Genomic DNA, 20166 nt, shown 5'->3' with positions numbered 1-20166 from the left:
GGTACTGGGGCTAAGGGCTTCATCATATCTTTCTGAGCAACATAATTTAACCCATCACACCGCACCAGGTTAAATAAAAAAAAATTCTTGGTTATGAGGGTTGGGCAAGAATCGGTTCATCCCCGTCTCCTTTTCCCACCGCCAGACACTATCATGGCCCCTTTGGCTAAGGAGCGCGTGCATGAGAAAGAGCATTAGAACTATATTCCATCACTCCCGGCTTTTGAGAACTTTGTTAGCAAATAACCTACCCATACAAGGTTTTATAAGGTTTTCTTTTGCTCACACTCCGAATGATAACATTCCTTTAATTCAGCAAATATTTACTGAGCAGCTACTAAGTGCCAGCCCCTGTGTGGAGCATTGGAGATACAGGAATTAATAAGATGCTGTCCGTTCCCGTGCAGAACTCAAACTCTAGAGGCAGAAGCATTTGAGTCAATGGATAATTACACCACAGAGTGATAAATGTTGTAATAAAAGGGAGTCCCAAATGCCATAGGGTACAGAACAGCAAAAAGCGAATCTCTGCGTGACCTTCATCACTCACATGACCAAGCTCTCTAGCTGTCTGGCCCATAATAGATGTCTCGCCTCCAGTAAGTACACACAAATCTGGGTCTTCTTTTGACAATAACAGGTGGCTTACTGAGGAATTGCATGGTACTCTGGGTGGGTAATGAGGCTCGAAAGCTCTTTCCCAGAGCCTTCAGCATCTCACACCATGGAGCCAGAGATGAAAGGGGACAGTTTGGGCCAAGCAGCCTACAGTCGCCCTGAAAACCACCCAAGCAGCACAGCCTTATGGCGCCCACTTCCCTCTTGGCCACAGCAGGTCCTTGCATCCCTGGGACATTGAAAGCTCTCGACGTGCTTCTACCATGTGGAGCACGCAAACCCCGGGGCAGACGTGCTATCCAGTGCAGGACCCTGGAGGCAACTTCACAGAGCTGAGCCTCAGGTTTGAGATTCCATGTCATCCTGTAGGAAGGACTGTGTCTCACCGATCCCTGGCAATGCCAGCCAGGTAACAGCTGCAGCAATGGCCATGGGTGGCAGCCCATCCTATAGACATTTTTATAGGAGGTGACAGCTTTCCTACTGCACAGCCCATCTCTCATGGGAGGCAAGGGGCAGCTGGACAACCACAAAAGGACTTTGATGTCAATATCAACTCTCTAGACCATGAACAGTCAGTTCTCGGGAAGAGGGAAACAAAGAGCCAATAACCGCCTGAAAAATGTCCAATCTATCTCCAACTCAAGGAAATGTTAATTAAAGCAACAATGGTTATCAATTTGCTATTTATTAAAATAGCAAAAAAGTACACGCAAAATGATACTCAACACAGGAAAGAGACAATGGAATGAGCAGTTATCTTTCATTTGTAAAGGAGAAAAAGTTAGGGCACCCTTTTCTGGGAAAAGGAGACATTTGGCAATACAAACCAAGTCGCTTTAAGAATGCATAAACTTGGCCTCTAGCAAGCAATCTTAAGGAAGTAATCAGAATGTGTTTTATATAGAACAGTGGCTCTCACGGAGCTACTTAGAATAGCTCCAAATAGTAAACAATATAAATGCCCAGCAAAATGGGGGAAATTAAATAAATAATGATACTTTCAGAAGATGAAATATATGAAGTCACTTAAAATTTACATTTTTAAGGCAATGTAATAAATGAGAAAATATTTATTTTAAAAGAAAAAGTGAAAAGAGCAACACAAAATTACACCTACCACTTCATACCAACTCTGCAAATAATGTGTTTTAAAAGACTGGAAAGAAATACACGAAAGCAATTAACAGTGATTGGATTACAGCTTAGGTGAGAAATTTTTCTTCTCTATAAATTCCAAATTTTCTTCAATACTTACACATTAGTGTTCTAGTTAGAAAAATATTTACAGCAATTCACCTTGTTTTAAAATATAGACATGTGTGTTAATCCGTCTAATTATACGGATATACGGACAGGACTCTGTTACAGGCCAAACAAAGAATATTTACGTAGTGGAAGAGAAAATAGTGGTGACTTCAAACTTGTCACTCATTGCGCCAGACGTCTTTGTATTCAATTGTGTTCAGTTGGCATAATCATTGTTTCAAATATCTGGCTGCCTTGGGGACACCTGAAACATTGCTTCTTTTTCATGCCCTGTTCAAGTTTCATCTTTTACTGGAAGACTCCATGAAAAATCAGTCCACTGGATCGGCCTGCCCCTTGAAAGTCTGTCGGATGTGGCACACCGCACAATTCACTGATGCTCTACCGTTTGCTTCCGTCCCATGTGTGTGCATCATTGCTTTGCTAGACTCTGCACGCTTGGGAGCAGATGGATTGGTTAACTCTTATTGCATAACAAACCATCCAAAACTCAGTGACTCCAAATCACAAGTCTAGAATTGTCTGAGGGGCTGCGACTGGTTGTTTTTAGCTGCGTTCACTCCTGTGCCGATGGTTAGCTGCCAGGTTGACTAAGGGCTAGCTGGTCTAGAGAGGCCTCCGTTGACACAACCTATCTCTGCTCGTGTAGTCTAACCTCCAACCAACTAACCTGGGCTTTTTCTCCTGGTGGAGACAGGATTCAAAGATAGTAACTGAAGGCACACAGGGCCTTTTGAGGCTTGGGCTCAGGACAGGTATACCATCACTTCTGCTAGACTTTATTGGCTCACGCAAATCACAAAGCAAGCCTAGTTTCCAAAGGTGGGGAACAAGACCCCACGTCTCAATGAAAGAAGCTGAAAAGGTGCATTGCGTGGATACAGAAAGGAAATAGTTGGGGCCATTATTGCCATGGAGGTTCGATTTGTTTCAATTCGATATTGTGCCTCATCACTTGTCTAGTGGTAATATATGCACCAACCATTTTACTGATTGCTAACAGCTTCATTCCCACTTTTTCCCCCCACTCTGTTCTGAATTGCAGGAGGCTGGAAGCCTGGAAACTATATGCAAGCCCAGATTCCCTTGCCAGATGGCTTCGGATTTGGTTCTGCCAATGAGAGGCGCTGCCAGGAGATTGAAAGGCAGGAGGAAAAGAGAAGCCACTTTGTTTTTCCTACTTTTGCTTCTAGCAATAGCAAGAGAAGCGGCAGAGAGATGCGGGCTCCGGGGTTTCTGCGCAGGTAACACGGCTCCATTGGCAATGACCGGGAGGTAAGGGACGTGCCAGCAACACCATGCACACGGGCTCTGGCTCCAGGAGTGGCAGCAGCATGCTAGCCACCCGGGTGACGTGGCCCCTGAGGGCTCTGACTCTAGAGGAACGATAGGCATGACGGTGGCCTCTCAAGATCCCGTGGTGGTAACGACAGTAGGCTCCTGACTTCCTAAAAGCAATGCTTTTGCCTCAGTCCCAGCAGCAACACCAGCAGATCGGTGCCACAAACCGTCATAGACTCTGGGCAACCAACGCTCCAAGCTGGCTACCTGAAATGCGTTATCTGGGTATTTGGTCAAACGGCGCGTGAGTAAACGACTTTCTAGAAAGTACTAGATGGCAGCTAGTAGCTGTGCGAGGACAAGTGGCTTGAGTTCTTATCTGCGATTGTCTGTGACAAGGTGGTCATTGAAAGCAACGTTTTCAGAGAGGAAGTCACCGGTGGTATTGGACAGAATGACTACGAGAAATGGCACGATGGAGAGGGGCTTTCTCTTGACTCCCCTGGAGAGCTTACCTGAAGAGAAGCTTAAGGGACTTTAATACTTAGCTTAAGGTACATTCGGAAAACTGGAAAACCTCTGTGTCAGCCCTAAAAGAATCTCCAATTTCTCATATCCTCCAGGCTGACACAGGTTAGAGTCAGACCCAAAATTTATGTCTACAAGTTGCAGAATTATAACATCGATTGAATTCACAGCCTTGCCGGGATGAGCATAGGACACTGAGTGGGAAAGAGGGGAATTCTGAATGTTGGAACAAGTCAGTTGAGATGACCTTAGATAAATGGCAGAATCTAGATTTATCAAATCCCCTGGGAAATGTTCTTTGCAGAAGCATGCTGTCCTTCTCTCTGTGAGGAAATCCTGGAATGCAAAATGACCATCATGATATAATACATAAATAACTAGAGGCTGATAGATTCAGAATATTCACAGGAAATGACTCTTAAAGAAACGATAGGAAGAGCAGAACTGGGCCTTCAAAAAGTCATCCCACCTCACCTCCTTAGTCACTTGGGTAAACTGAGTCCCGGAGAAGCTCTGATCAGAACCCTCAGCCCTTCCTATCACTTTATGAAAGTGAAATGGGAGCTGAATATTTGCAGGTTCAAGTTCAAGTCATCTTTGTCGGGTCCACTCAAGGACTCATCTCTTGAGTGTCGTCCCTACCGAAAATCCCACAGGAATGTGACATCGGCTTGTCAAATGCCACTACTCACTGCTACATTGGATTAACATATATTCCAGTCTGGCTTTCTACAGACTTATTCAAAGGTTATAAATTCTGATATACACGCTTAGAAGGCAGACAATCACCGTCTGTGAAGAATCCCATCACTCAACTTTATAGAGTCCACAGGGAAAGGTAGCCTCACCCATGAGGAGCACAATACTGGATAAAAGCACAATATTGTCTCAGCAATCTCCCCGGCATGCCATCCTCAACATGGTGCTGAAGCTTCACTTCCTTTTAGATTTGCTTAGACTTGGGCTATTTTCCAGGGCAGTATGAAGTGGTAAGCAGGGAGCACTATGGGACCTGTCCAAGGTCAGAGCCAGGATGGAAAGAGAGCAGGTGGCTTCGCAGCTTATGCTCTTAAGTCCACATTGCCTCCCCCGTGATGATATTCCTGAAATATCTCTTTATGATGTCCCCTCCTCTCCATTTCCTCAGCCACTGCCATGGTCAACACGTCTCTTCTGAAGGGTTGTTCCAATGGTCTCTCAATGCCTTGCCTACGGTCTCCTTCCCACAAACATTCTCCAGAGTGAGCTTTGTGAAATGTCAGTCTGACCAGTTCCTTCGACCAATGGCTGTCAAAGGTCCACAGAGGGAAGTCCAAACTACGTAGCCTGAAAACGAGGCTGCCCAGCATCCTCCCCCTGCCATCACAACTGCAAATGAGCCTACGTCCCAGCCGGGCAGAACGGCTTGGAGTTGCCCAAGCACGCCAGATCCCACACGAAGGTCTTCTCTCATGGTGGTCTGCCTGCCACCACTGACTCTCCCCTTCCACCTGGCTCCCTCCCACTGCCACTTCAAGATTCAGCTTGCTCAGTGTCCCGTTCCTTGGGAACCGCTCCTGGGCGTTTCCAGGCTTTCTGTTCCACCACCTGAAAGTTTAGCTCTATTCTCAATCCTATCCCAATATAGTGTGCTTGTTCAGTGACAGGACGCTCTCCCACTATGTGTGCGAACTCTCTAGAGCCACCTCTGTCTCCTACCACAAAGTCTGACACTTAGTTCACGCTCAATGGTATTTAACGGATGGATGGATGAATGCACGGATGGATGGATGGATGGAAGGATGGATGGATGGATGGATGGATGGATGATGGATGCCTAACATGCTGTTTTCTTTTGCTAAAAAAAATTACCTCTTAACCACCCCCCCACCAGGCTAGACTTTTTTTCTCAATCCTGCAAATTAGAGGATATTATCGCTTCTATCAGTCATAGTTTCAGAAATGTAAAGATTAATACTCACTACAAGCAGCAAATGTTTCATCCTTAAGGTGCCACAGGAATAACATTTGCTAATTTGTATTTGCATTTGAAATTGAAACACAAATTGGCACGAGAACTATTACACATCCCGGCTAATTAATGTTCTAAAAATGAATTATGCAAATCAACCTCAACAGGCCTCAGAAGCTCTTTCCCTGTATAATGAACGACTCGGAATGTGAACCTTGTTTAAGGGCTGATTCTGACGGGGTCGTGCGGTGGAGAGACGCCGGGCTTTGGAAGCAGACTTAGCCAGGTGGCAGTCTGCCTGCGCCTCACTTTATTCATCTGTTAACTGGGAATGAGAATGCCTACTAAATCGGGTTCCTGAAAGATTAAAAAAAAAAAAAAAAAAGACCATTACAGAGTCCCTGGCTATTACAAGTAACTGCCTCTACCCATTTGCTTCCTTTGTCCTTTGGCTTCCTGATGGCCCCCTTCAGACCACCCCCCCTCCCACACTGTCCCTGCCCTGCCTCCCTCGCTGATGCCAGTCTTGCCTCCGACATGGACTCTGCCTTCTGGATCCCGTTTTCATTTCATGTCCTAAGAATCCAGCGAATGACGTAACATCTAGCTTGGCCACCGAGCATTCCTCAGGCCTTGAGAATGGAATGTCAGAACAGCCGGGGGGAGGTCATGGTGACTGATTAGGGAGCAAAGCAGACAGCAGTGAAATTTGGGGCAGCTTTCTGTGTGGTCTGCAGCAATGCCCGGATAACCTACCGTCGTGACCGCTAGCTGTCTCCTGGCTCGGCTGGGCCTACACCTGTTCCTACAAACCCGCCCGTAAGATGCAAGAGCGTGGATCGGGGACATTTGCTCAGGAAGGACTGGTGGGCTCTCACTAGAGTCCCACCGCAGGAGGTCTGATGGTGAACGTGATGATTACAAGTAACACATTAATGGGCTTCAGGGAGCCCAGCAAGAGCTAAAGGCTGGAGCACATGACCCTCAGGACAAAGTAAGGACTTACCAGGAAGACTCGTTGGACATGTAGCTCTAAGCTCTTGGGGCCAAGTCCACTGGCATGTTGGGATTTCCTTTCCAGCTGTAGACACACACAGTAAGGGTCACAGCACGGGAGGGACCAGATAGCCAGTTCCCTTCTGAAACCACGACTGCCGCATGTTGGTGACCAGCCTGACCTGGACAAGCCAAGTCCCCAGGAGAATGTGGTATCAACAGCAAAACCGAGACTGATGGTTCCTCCAGTCAGCCTTCCACAGCCAGGCCAGAGGACTTTCCTACTTCTCTAGTGAGGAAGAAAGGCAGTTTAAGGGAGCATCACACATCGCCCAGGTGCACGGTGGTCAAGCCTTCGTGTGGAACCCCGACACAGACGGGGGGCAGTATCCTCATCTGTCCAGGGCAGATAATTTAGGTCCTTCTCGTTTTTTCCTTTGAAAAGTTCAAGGTAAGGGCTCTCGAGCTAAAGGTACTTTTTTTTTTTTTTTAAAGATTTTATTTATTTATTCATGAGAGACAGAGAGAGAGAGGCAGAGGGAGAAGCAGGCTCCCAAGGAGCAGGAAGCCCGATGTGGGACTCGATCCCAGGACCCTGAGATCATGACCTGAGCCGAAGGCAGACACTTTAACCATCTGAGCCACCCAGGCGCCCGCTAAAGGTACTTTTTAAATAGCAGTAAGAGAATCAAGAGCCGCGTGCTCCCCATCTCAGGAGCAGGGACGTTTCCCTCTGATGGAGAGAGCTGAGCCCCTACTCCGCACCCACGCTTGATATGGGTCTCAGACACACAGAACAGAAAAGCCTTGGGGTTTTCTGTACTATACAGTAGGAACTAGCTCTGAACTGAAGTATTTAAAGTGGGGATTATAAGAGAAAATTAGAAAGTCTCACAAGAGAAGCTGCCTCTAAATTATTTATGGTCAGCGCCATGTTGTTTTGCACTTAAATTTAAGCACAGTCTGGTGACTGACAAAAGCAGCAGCGTCGAAGCCAGACTTCCCAGCGTCGGAGCCCAGTTCCACGGCCGGATGCTTGTGTGACCTTGGGAGAGTCCTTTTAGCATTCATTAAGCGTCTGTTGCCTCAGCTACAAAATGAGGTTTATCCCGACAGCATGGGATGGCGCATCAATCGGAAAGACATCCAGAGTAGCTGCTACAGTGAAAGGTCCGGAGGCAAGGGTGTCAGCAACCGGATCCTGACTCCAGCACCCTCCAGGTGCGTGGTTCTACAGGGCCCCCAGTGCCTCCACAGCCAAAGAGGGTCATAATCCCACCGGCCTCCCAGGACTGGCGAGCGTCTTCAGTGAGTCCACCATGGGCTGATTGTCCGTGCGCCTCCAGAATTCACATGTTGAAATCCGAACCCCCAAAGGTGCTGGTATTAGGAGGTGGGGCCTTTGGGAGGTGCTTGACTCGTGAGCGGGGAGCCCTCTGGATTGAGATTGGCACCCTCATAAAAGGGACTCCAGAGAGTCCCCTAGCACCTTCCACCCTGGGAGGACATCCCCGGAGGTCAGCCGTCTGCAACCCAGAAGAGTGCCCTCACCTGACCGGGCCGGCCGGCCGAGTGATCTCAGACTTCCAGGCTGCAGAACTGTGAGCAGTGAATTTCTGCTGTTTGTAAGCCACCCAGGCTGTGGCATTTGGTATCGGCAGCCCGAACGGACTAAAACACAGTTCATACATTCATACAGTGTCTGGTTACCTAAGAGGTTCTTACGTGTTAGCTTTCAGGATTATTGCTTCATCCCAACACTCATCGAGTGCCCTGTCCACACCAGGTCCTGTCCTAGACACCATAACACAGGGATGAATGGAGCAGCATGCTCGGGGGCTCAAGGACCACGGGACAAGAAGGCACATGCACAAGTGATCGCCCCTGAGCGCAGGCTCAGAAGAGAGCCAGCCTGGAATCCCAGAAAAGGCGACGTTTGAGACGAACCTTGAAGGACAGCAAAAAACACTCAAAAGGGTGACAGTATGTTCCAGAGAGCAGTACCTGAACGTCCAAGGCACAGAGGTGAGGACAGCGGGGAGCCGAGCGTGCCAGGTGGGAGCCTGCAGGAGAGGTGTGGTCCAGCTTACGCAGACTCTATCCCTTGGGACTGTGAGCCAAGAGACCTTGGTTTTAAACTCTCCCGAGGACCAGCTCTGAGAGTTTGGATTAATTTCCCAACTTGTAAAATGAGCCTATTAACAGGCGTGATCCTTGAGGGCCCTCCCAGCTCTAAAGCAATTCAATTCTCACCAGATTGCAAACTTCCTGGAGGCAGATTTCGTGTCCTATTCCTCTGCTTCCCCTCGCGCACCTCAGCGGGGGGCCAGGTCTGGTGCTTAAAAACGCCTTTTTACGCTTCCTGAATTTTCTAGTCTTTTCTAGCTGGGAAAGCTCTCATTTTAACAGTTTGTTCACAAGCAGGTTTCAGAAAGCACGTATTTATAAGACTGAGACTGCCCCCCTCCCCTCTTGAAGTGTTTTCTCATTATACAAATGATGTCAAGGCTTTTAAAATTTCAAACCAAAACGTGACCATCCCCTGACTTGTCTGGTTCAAAGGACGCTGAGGTCAGGGAGCCTCTCGGACAAAGACAACCCAGGACTCTCCCGAGTAGAGGACTTGAGTATGTGAGAGAACTGCTTCCAGCCCAAGCTCCTGCCGCCCGATAAAATTAGCCTAAAAATGATCTCCATGGCAACAGGAAATTTGTTCTTAAAGAAGGTTAGAAATAATGCCTTTGGAAGAAACTCAGCAGCAGCTAGAATATTCTCAGATTACACATAAATGGTGTCTATGCCAACAAAGTGACAGGCCAGGCGGCTCAATTATCTGGATAATTTAGGCCTGAACCAGTGATTTGTAAAAGAATAGGAGGTTTTTAAAACCTGAGGAATGGAATGTGGCAGGTAGGTCCAGGCGATCAGAAGCCCTGCCTCTCTTCCAAGTTCTCTCTGCCCTTCTGGGACCCGGAACAGGACTCGCAGGCCCCCAGGTGTCAGCTACACCACAAAAATCAAGGAGGGGCGGACAGAATTGTTCGATGGATGGTCAGGAAGTTGTTGGGGAGCAAGGGTGAGTTCTGGAGGGCCCATTCTGGAGCAGGTGCCCAGACATTCTCCTTTTTGCCCGAATAAAAAAAGAGCCAAGATCCCAAGACCCTCCCACCCGCTTTCTCTCCGATAGATCTCCGTTTGCTACACGTTAACCTTCTTTCTTCTCTGCCCCCACCTTTACCTCCTTCATTCCATCCCTCCTTGGAAGATTGAAAGTCATTTGGGAAACTGAAACCCATTCTGCTTTGATCAGTTTTAGGAGGAGACAGTAAAGCGTGGCCGACTCTGGAGCCAGGCTGCCCAGGTTCAAATCCTCCAAAGTCCGGGCCTTGGTTCCTCATGGGAAATGAGAACAAACGTGACTTCCTTGTGGCATAGAAGTGAGGATTGAATAAGTTCATATTTGTAAACATTTAAAACAGCGCCTCGCGTGCAGTAGGAGCTATATCTGCATTTGATGATCCCCCCCCAATCATTTAAAAGACTCAAGCCACTGCAAAAATCAGCCTGGACCCCCAGACACAGAGGCACCCTGGTAATTCCTGGGTTGAGATCTCTTTCACTGTGAATCATTAAGGAATCACAAATGATGTGAAATGCCATGTGTCATCCTGTGTCCTTGTCACACAGATGAGAAACTGACTCCCAGAGAGAGAAGGCATCTCTGGGGTAAGGAGTCCCAGGTAGCCCTGGGGGCTTTCTGAAGGTGACTTCCCATCTTCCAGGCAATGCCACGGGGATCTGGGTGTGGGACTCTCTGCAGCTCCCAGCTCGGGCCAGGCCCTGGCCAGCCCTCGGTAAATGTTTGCCTAACATCTCAGCCTCCCTTTGGCTTGTGTGTGTTTATTTATTTACTTGTTTGTTTGCTCATTAACGCATGAAGGTATTCCTCAGGCAGAGATAAGGATCCCCAGGGGCCCATGAACTTTTCAGGAGCTGAACATAGAAGCTGTATCTCCAAAGACATTACATCGGATAATTCATTTTTTTTTTTTTATGATTTTATTTATTCATTTGAGACACAGAGATAGAGAGAGAGAGAGCACGAGCAGGGAGAGAAGCAGAGGGAGAGGGAGAAGCAGGTTCCCCACTGAGCCAGGAGCCCGATGTGGGGCTCGATCCCAGGACCGTGGGATCATGACCTGAGCCGAAGGCAGACGCTTAACCATCTGAGCCACCCGGGCGCCCCGGATAATTCATTTTGAAACCATCCAGCTGTGGGGGTCCCGTGCGACCACCCCTTAGGGGGTTTCAGTAGTTCCAGAACCTGGCGGAATCCAGAGCGTAAGCTTTAGAAGCAAAGTGGGAATCCGGGCTCTGAGACTTCTCAGCTTTGTGAGTTAGCCAAGTTACTTAACTGCTCCCAGCCAGTTTCTCCATCCTGAAGTATAATAATATCCAACATTTTTTGAGCATTTACTGTTTGCCAATAACTGTGTTCACAGCTTTATGTATATTATCTTATTTAAATTTCACCATCAGAGAGGAGAAAACAGGGGCATCCAGAACGTATTTTATCACTGAGTAATTAACATACCCATAACGCAAATTTACTTACTGGTTAATAAGTAAATGGCACAACTTGGGCGATTCTCCTCAGGGTCTTCCTGGTGGCTGTGAGCTGTGAGTTTTATAATCAACGGGCTCACAGTGGGAATCAGCAAATATTGCTTCCTTCTTTCCTCTTCCAACTACTAGACTTGATCCAAAACGAAATGTCCTTATTTCCCTCCTTCCCTTCCTTCCCTCTTTTATTTATTAGTCAAACATTTATTGAGCACGTTCTCAGTATTCAGTACCAAGTTCCTTACTAGCAGCTGAGCAACCAACACTAAACCAGGCAGGACTGTCCCTGCCCTTAGGCAGCTAATAGTCTTGTCTTTTGTTTTGCCATGTTACCTAATTCCATGGAAACACGAAGATCCCCCCACACACACACACACAAAAGAACTAGCCAAGATCCCAAATTTCCATTTTGTTTTGTTATCCATCAAAGAAGAAAGAAAATTCATTTCTCAAGCACCTCCATGGGCAAGGTTTGCTTCTTCTAGCACCTCCTTGAATGAATAACGCCACCCTTTGGAGGGTATTATCATGCTTATTTTTTCTGTAAGAACTGCTCGTGGACTTGTCCCTGGAAGCCAAGATGGGCTTGACCCTCCGGCGTCCCTCCCCTCACCGGACACCTACGGTTTTCCTGTTGTCCTGGGCTTCTCAATGTCCACTCCTCTGGGCTGACTTTGAGGAGAACTCAAAGACTTCTGAGAATGCTTTTCTCCCCTTTTGTGGAAATATTTCTTTAGCCATGCACATTCCTAGTAATAAGCCCCCTTCCCGTGAAGGATCACAACTGCTGCTGGGAGGTAGCCCCGCCCTGCACCCCCTGCCCCGGGGAAGGCCTGGGCCAGGCCAGATTTACAGCCGCTCACACAGCTGTTTCCAGCCTAGGTGAGGGCTTCCTCTTAATGGTGTCGTTTACAAGTCAATAAAGCCATGGAGCCCCGTTTCCGCAGCCGGTCCCACCTCGGGGGCTCTGTTGTCTCGCCCTGCAGTCAGGGTGCCAAGGGGCCGGCTAGGGGCCTCATTCCTGCCCTAATGGCCCTGCTGTCCCATCAGCCCCAGAGCCCCCCCCCGCCCCCCGCCAGGCCATAAAGGCCTCCTCCCCTCAGAGGGCAGAGTTCAAACCTCTGGCTCCCCAGGACCCCGGCCTAAACTGTCGGCCCCGCCCTGCTTTAGGGCTTCTGCTCCCCTTCGCTCAGCACCAGCCAAGCCTGGGCTCTTATCTGCCCGGGAGATAAAGACTGGGGCTCTGCGAAGCCTGCGGCCACCCGAAGGCGCCTGGGCCACCGGCTCCCACTCCCACTGCTCTCTGGGGTGTGTTTACTGAGCTCCAGGAAAGAAGGCCTTTCTCAAACCACAAAGAAGGCACTCCCTCTGGCGCTGGCTTTCTGTCTTCTGCGGGGAGGGCCAAGGGGAAACCTCTGAACTCTCTGGGGTTCACTGCTTCCCCGGAGGCTTCCCCAGGCCAAGGCGATAATGAGGTGAGAGAAGATGGCGGCTTAATGGGCCTGGGCCTGAGGAGAAGGGGAGACGGTCAGGCCCAGGCCCTGCTAGCGGAAGGGGGAGCAAGTCAAGGTCACAAAGCCCAGGGATGGCACAGCAAGGTCAGAATCGCTCAGGCGTTCACTTATCCGCCTCTCCAAGAAGCAGAACTAGAGCACCTCCCGTGCACACAGCCCCGTGGTAGACGCCGCGCGCTGCGGTGTGGGAAGAAGCACAGGTCTGGGGATTCTTGCCAGAGAGAGGGTGCATCCTGATGAGGAACGGGAAGAACAAGGAAGTGAAGACATTTGCAAGAGGGAATGGTGCCTACACAGGGCCTGGTGTGTTCAGGGAGGGCCAACAGTGTAGGTGATGGAGGTGAGGGCCGTGGGGGCAGGGCTGAGGGCTGGGCTCGGTCCCTCTCCTTATAGTTTCACACTCAGAGGGGAAAGAAGTGCTGGCTGTTCTGTCTCTGCCCCCTGGCCTGTGTCAAAAGCGGAGACACCACACACACAACTTTCTCCCATCCGGTGTTCCAGGAAGCCCCGCGGTGAGGGCCAGGGTCACCTACTCCTTGCCCACACGGTCCAGCAGGGATGGCCTGCACTGACTGAAACCCAACCCAGGAATTGGAATGACCCGTAGGAAACACCATGAGCCCCCCAGGGAGATAAGAATTCAAGAGATGCATCGCCTGCCCCCTGCCAGGTTACAACTATACCAAGAGTGCAGCCAGCAGCCTCACCCTTGCTCTGTGCATGGCCTGGCAGAGAGGGTCCTGCTCCCCTGGAGCCTGCAGCAGATGGGGTCAGATTCCCGCTTCTCAAGAGGAAAGACTGAGGCCCAGAGAAGTGACAGTGACCACCGCTAATATAAGGCCATCCCGGGCCGATTCAGTCCCTTTGTGTGAACTAGAAAAGGATGCGACCCCGTGGGCATGGGCGTCTGAGCCTACAGAGCCCTTGTGCCGAGGAGCAGGTGCCCTTCTCCTGGGCAGATGCAGAATCGAGGCCCACACACAAGGAAGCATCCCCTGGACTGCGGCCTCCATGGTCGGGCATCCTGTGCAAGTTACAACAGCCACCCTGGGCTAATCAGAGAAAGTGCCTGGGCCACATAAAGCCGAGGGAGAGAAATGGGCTGGGACCGCCGTCAGGCAGAAGTGTCATTCAGTCCCAGCTCCGTGACACCGTCTCCTAGCACTGCAGCCATGGGTAACTCACTATCCTTTATCTGTGGACGAAGGCTAATGATGCCGTCTTCACCAGGGTTGGCAAAGATTTAAAAGTAGATAGCAGGTCTTATTATTCCAGTGCCTCAAGAGCAGAAGATAAAGGATCCCCAGAGCCCTGGATGTTTTCCTTCCTTCCTCACTTAGAGACAGGTCTTAGCTATTTGTTTCCTGCCTACATATAATTACAGAGCAAGGACCTCATTCTGCAGGCCTGTTTTCGTGAAGGAGGAAGGAAGTCACAGGCCTTTCCACTCCCCGCTCAGAGACGCCAGCTGGGAATTTGACAAATCTGTGATTGCAGCCAATAACCCCTCCGTGTTCCAGAACAAGGTGCAGCCCGGGCCATTCGGGACTGCTCTTGTGGCCATCAATCCACCACTGTGCTCAGCCCCGACCTCCAGGACACCCGTCCCCTCCCACAGCCCTGTGAGTCTATGCCTGGGGAGAAGGAAAGTCCCTCCACACATACCGCACTGCACACCAGGGCAGGCCACTCCAGCCACCAGCTGCCCTGACCTCGAGCTGGACCAAGAATACACGCACAGTGCGCATCCCTCTCTGGAGGGTCTGCGCAGAGTGCTGTACCAGTCTTGATGGAGCTGGGAAGCCGTCAGATGATGAAGCTCCCTCAGGGTGCAGCTCGGAGACCCAAGGTCTCCAGAGAGGACCACTGGCTTTGTCCAGAGTCATTTTCATTTGTACAGGAACCATTTCCATTGAGTTAAGGGGAAGAGACGCAACTCCAAGACTGGCTCTGTTCCATGACCTTGAGCAAGTCCCTTCCCGTTCTGCCGCAGACCCTCCTCTACAACAGGGGAGTAGGTTTCAATTAGCAATAATCGTGCCTTGGATAAACCTCATTGGCTACAATACTGTCACTGCACAAAGCCACAACAGGGGAATAGGAAGACAGAACCCTGAGGGCCCTTCTGGAGCCCACAGTCTGGGATGCTGCGATTCCAGGAGTTACAGAGGACCCTCGCCTAATCAGGGTATGGATCAGAAGAGAGTATTACTTGTGAAAGTTGAGCTGCAAAAAAGGAGAAACCCCCTTCCCAGGGTGAGGGCTGTGGGATTCAGGTAGCTGTTACAGAAAAAGCCATAAAGTTGTTTGGCAAAAAGTTGACTTTAATGAAGAGTCTTGTGGATGGATAAAGAGACTCCCGTCAGTGCACTAAGAGTTCAGATCCTTGAAAAGAAACGGTCTTTTTTTAAAAAGATTTTATTTATTTATTTGAGATAGAGCAAGAGTGTGGGGGGGGTGCAGGGGGGTGTGGAGAGGGAGAAGCAAACTGAGTTCCCCCTGAGTGGGGCTGGATCCAAGGACCCTAGGATCAGGACCTGAGCTGAAGGCAGATGCTTAACCAACTGAGCCACTCAGGTGCCCCGAAAAAAACTGTCTTTATTATTTAAAGTATCAACAGGGCAGGAAGACTCCAGTTAAGGTCCACGTGCTTTAGAAAAGCCTATTTCATAAGTCAAACAGAGAAAGACATGTATCATATGACCTCACTGATATGAGGAATTCTTAATCTCAGGAAACAAACTGAGGGTTGCTGGAGTGGGGGTGGGGTGGGAGAGATGGGGTGACTGGGTGATAGACACTGGGGAGGGTATGTGCTCTGGTGAGTGCTGTGAATTGTGCAAGACTGTTGAATCTCAGATCTGTACCTCTGAAACAAATAATGCAATATATGTTAAGAAAAAAAAAAAAAGAAGAAGAAGAAGGTAGCAGGAGGGGAAGAATGAAGGGGGGGAAATCGGAGGGGGAGATGAACCATGAGAGACTATGGACTCTGAGAAACAAACTGAGGGTTCTAGAGGGGAGGGTGGTGGGAGGATGGGTTAGCCTGGTGATGGGTATTGAGGAGGGCACATTCTGCATGGAGCACTGGGTGTTATGCACAAACAATGAATCGTGGAACACTACATCTAAAACTAATGATGTAATGTATGGGGATTCACATAAGAATAAAAAAATTTAATTTAATAAATAAATAAATAAATAAAAAAGAAAAGTCTATTTCAGCTGAGATTTAAGAGACTTACAGCTTTACTCATCCCGGACCCACAAAGTACCTGCCTACCCTGGGCCAGGCCCTGTGCTGAGGACAGAGAAGAGCGTACCTCCTGCCCACAGAATGGGTCTGCTCTAGGGAGAGTCATAAAGAGGACAGTGGTTGACCTCACACAGTAGCTTACCAACGATCCTCGGGAACATGACAGGCCTGAGAGGTGGGTTCATCAAGAATTATCATCTCCCTCTTACAAAATGTTAACTGAAGCTCAGAGAGGTCCATTCATTTGTCTAAGGCCACACAGCCAGGGAGTAGAAGAGAAGTTTGCAAATTCTGAGCTTCTGACTCAGTGGGCCAGAGCTCTTTCTATCTTCCTCTGTGTCTATCTCCAACAGAGGGCCCAAGACCAAGAGGTTATCATCCCTCAGGACCTTCTGCACAGAGTAGGTGCTCCATGAGCATGTGTTAACCAACTGGGTTCTCGGCTCCACGACTCTAGACAAAGGCTTGATTGCCTCTTTCTGAGCCCTTAATTTACCTGTCTCCAGTTCTTTCATTCTGAGTGTTTGTTAGAGGATTGTGGCTTCTGCAAACGGAAAATCCTAAAAGACATTGCTCCTGCAATCCCCTTAAGCCTCCTGGTATTCCAAGCACAAACCTCAAAACATGTTGCTCATTTCCTCTAAAAATCGTAAGCACTTCTCTCTGTCCCAATGGCAGGAAGACAGAGCAGAGCTTCGGAATCAGGCAGGACTGGGTCCTTGTCTCTGGCCTATCTGAGCCCCAGGGGTCCAGTCTGTAAAGGGGAGTTGATGCTCCCCTTGACAAGATGTTGGATTTGCCCAGTGAAATTCATCAGAGCCTCTGCCACACCTCGGGCTTTTTAACGATGTGAGTGGCCTTCTCTACCCCGGCTCCCTTCCACAACTGGACTTAAACAAGTCCACTTCTCTGGTCCATTTACTTCTCTGCAAGAGTTTTCCAACAATCACACTGTCTGGCCCACTGGTATTTCAGATCTATCTGAGCCGATGATCAGAATTGGACCATGATGGGGCACTCAGAGCCTCCTGAATTATTTGGTCATCTTCCTGGACCAGCTTGTTCCATTGACTGAGTGGCAGAGTTTCCTGCCAACAACAGCATTTAGAGCAGGGGGAGATCGCACACTCGACCCAAAGGACAGCTCACAATGAGGGATGATTCCTCTTCATGACTTCAGCTTTGAAGACACAACCACAGGGACTCTGGGGGGGCTCTTTCCATTGGAAAAGCACTAGCCTCAGCCATCTTATTTGTCAGTCTTCATAGCTACAGGATCTGGCTTATGAGCTTTTTAGGATTCCACAAAAATATTTGAAAGCTGAGAAAAAAACACTATTGTTTCTAAAACACAAAACAAAAACAGCAAAATCAAAGTAGATAAATGTTTAATTAATTGTCAAAAAGAAATAATGTTATGTCATATGCCACTTTATTAATTGTTAAATTTATCACTTGTGAACGTTTCATTATGTTAGTAAACAGTGTATAGGTTGTATTTTCTCACTTGGCATGAATTTCCAAATAGATCGAGAAGGAAAAAAAAAAGAACTTACTGTAAATTAATTAAGTGACCCATAGCTAAATAATTTCAAAAGCAAAATTGCAGAAGCTCTTTTGAACTTTTTTGTAGCAAAAGGACAGAAAACCCCATAATACATAATATGGAATGATGGAGTCGCATCACATGTGATGGGACATTGAGAGCCGGGGCTCAAGAATGAGAGCCGGGGCTTCTAGAAGTCTCTCAAGAGTGCAAATCATTGTTTGATCAGTCCTGATGCTTTTCATCCAGAGGTAGAGACCCCCCTAGATGTCCAGACAGCTGTAAGGACTTTCAGAGATTTGCTTACCCAAGAACTGGGTGCCATTTTCAAATGTTGGGCCACCGTTTTCCCAGCCCCTTCTGCTGAGCATTCCTTCAGCTAATAAAACGCTGGTCATCCAGCACTGGGTGAATATTTACTCAGTACACACCATTCTAGAGTTAAAGGCTGAAGGCCACGCTAAAGTTAAAACATTAAAAAGGAAGTCTTACCTCCTGGGTCAGTGTTACAATTTTCTAGGAGTGGAATGTGACCCCTGGTGGATTTTAATCACAGCAGGTGGCATTACCTGGAGTAGAAGAGAGACCTCTGGGACTGGAGCAGAATATTTAGATCCACTCCCAACCACATCCAGTGCTAACATTGCAGAAATTCTTTTTTATTCCCTTCTAGACTTCAGTTTCCATGGCTGTAAAATGGGGGTGATGATCTCTACCAGGAAATTGTGAGCAACAAACGAAGTGCCTTCCTCTAATTCTTCTGAAACCCGAGAAACACCGTACAGTGTAACGCGCCTTACGCATCATTTAGCCAAGAATTTGTTTTTTACTTTAGTGTAACCATAAAACACTCCCAATTGAAATGATTGCAGCTTCATTGAACATTTTAACAGTAAATACTGAGATTTAGTTGCGAGAAGTTATGTTTCCCAAAGATGGCCACATCAGTGTATCTCCCTTCCCATGTACCCTCCCTGCCGTGGAATGGTCACATTCCTCCACGAAGAGGTGGGGTTCACACTCCCCCTATTCAAACCTGAGTGGAAATGTGTAACTCCCTCCAGCAATGCAATCCGGTGGAAATGAGGCCGAGTGACTTCTGAGGCTGGGTCACAAGAGATAATAGAGGTTCCGCCTGACTGTGTCTTGGGACACGGCTATTTAGAGCCCTGAGCTGCTATGTAAGCATTCCAGCTACCCTGAAGCCACGGGGCTGGAGGGACCGCAAGGAGACAGAGAAGAGGCCCAAGTAGCCCAGGGTCCCGAAGTGGTGCGATAATCGTTTTGTTCATTTATTTTTTTAATTCTTTTTGCTGATCCGCATTTGTAAGATTTCTGTAGCAAACATATTACTTTCCTCAAAATACGTCATTTTTTAATTCCCTTCCTATCCCCACCCCCTCAAAGCATCACCAGGCATTGGTTAATATCTCCATGGAATTCCAACAACGGACTCTGCAGAATTCACCAAAATAACTTCTCGCCCTGGAATCCTGACAAGCTAATACTGGTGGACAGACTCCAGAAACCACAGAGGTCCTCAGCCGACACGAGTGGATCCGATGCTCGGGTTCACCCACAGTGAGATCCACCAGCCCAGCTGCCCCACAGATGGAGCAACCTTTCCTGAGGCTTGAGCATCTTTTGTTGTTGTTGTTGTTGTTTAGCCATGGGAAAGTGAAACTTCCCATATATTCATTCATCCAGTATTGCTGAAGCCCCGTATGTGCCAGGCACGGGGCTAGCTCTGGAGATACAGCTGTGAACTGATGGAGGGCTCTGCCTTCTGCCTTCATGCGATGAAAAATACCAATGGAGCAACGATCTGAATGTGGTGTGAGTGCCGCGAAAGGGGGCACCCAAGACCGTGAGTGGACGGAGAGGGTGCACCTGGCCCAGAGGTGGAACATCCAGATAACAGGATACACTAACAGGGATTTAAGGAATCCCAGTGTCCCAAGGTAGAGTGCAGCGTGCTGTAGACCACATGTTTATTCCTCTCTGAAGCCTTACGTTGAAATTCTAACCCCCAGGTACACCGGGGTGGCTCATTCGGTTAAGCATCCAACTCTTGATTTCGTCTCAGGTCTTGATCTCCTGGTCGTGAGATCGAGCCCTGCGTCAAGTCTGCTTGTCCCTGTCCCTCTGCTCCTCCCCACCCCCACCCCCACTCTCTTTCTCTCAAATAAATAAATAAAATCTGAAAAAAAAAAAAAAAAGAAAAAGAAAAAATCGTGCCCCCAATGTGATGGTACTAGGAGGTGGGGCCTTTGGGAGGCGATGAGGTCATGAGGGTGGCATCCTCACGAATGAGATTGGTGCCCCTACAAAAGAGACCCCAAAGAGGTCCCCTCCCTTCTTTTCCGCCCTGCACAGACACATTAAGAAGACAGCAGCTGGGCCATCTATGACCAGACACGGAACCTGCCACTACCTTGATCTTGGGTATCCCAGGGTCTAGGACTGCGAAAAACGAATGTGTGTTGTTGAAACCCCCCAGTCTACGGTATTTTTATTATAACATCCAGGACCCACTACGACAGAAATCAAAGGAGATCATCTTCATGAGCACACTTTGCAAAAT

The 20166-nt window shown here is 48.5% G+C and overlaps 1 long non-coding RNA gene and 1 pseudogene across 1 annotated transcript in view; both read right to left on the bottom strand.

The window, feature by feature from the left end:
- Window positions 1-20166, bottom strand: part of LOC118007605 — a 90645-nt gene that overhangs the window by 27964 nt on the left and 42515 nt on the right. The window lies entirely within an intron of this gene.
- On the bottom strand, window positions 14783-14866 carry LOC118008372 (annotated as a pseudogene).

This window comes from Mirounga leonina, unplaced genomic scaffold (genome assembly GCF_011800145.1).
Source record: "Mirounga leonina isolate KUSES-001 unplaced genomic scaffold, KU_Mleo_1.0 Mir_125, whole genome shotgun sequence".
In the NCBI taxonomy this organism is placed as follows: domain Eukaryota; kingdom Metazoa; phylum Chordata; class Mammalia; order Carnivora; family Phocidae; genus Mirounga; species Mirounga leonina.
Note: the sequence above shows the minus strand (reverse complement) of the source record. Positions and strands in the feature narration are given on the sequence as shown.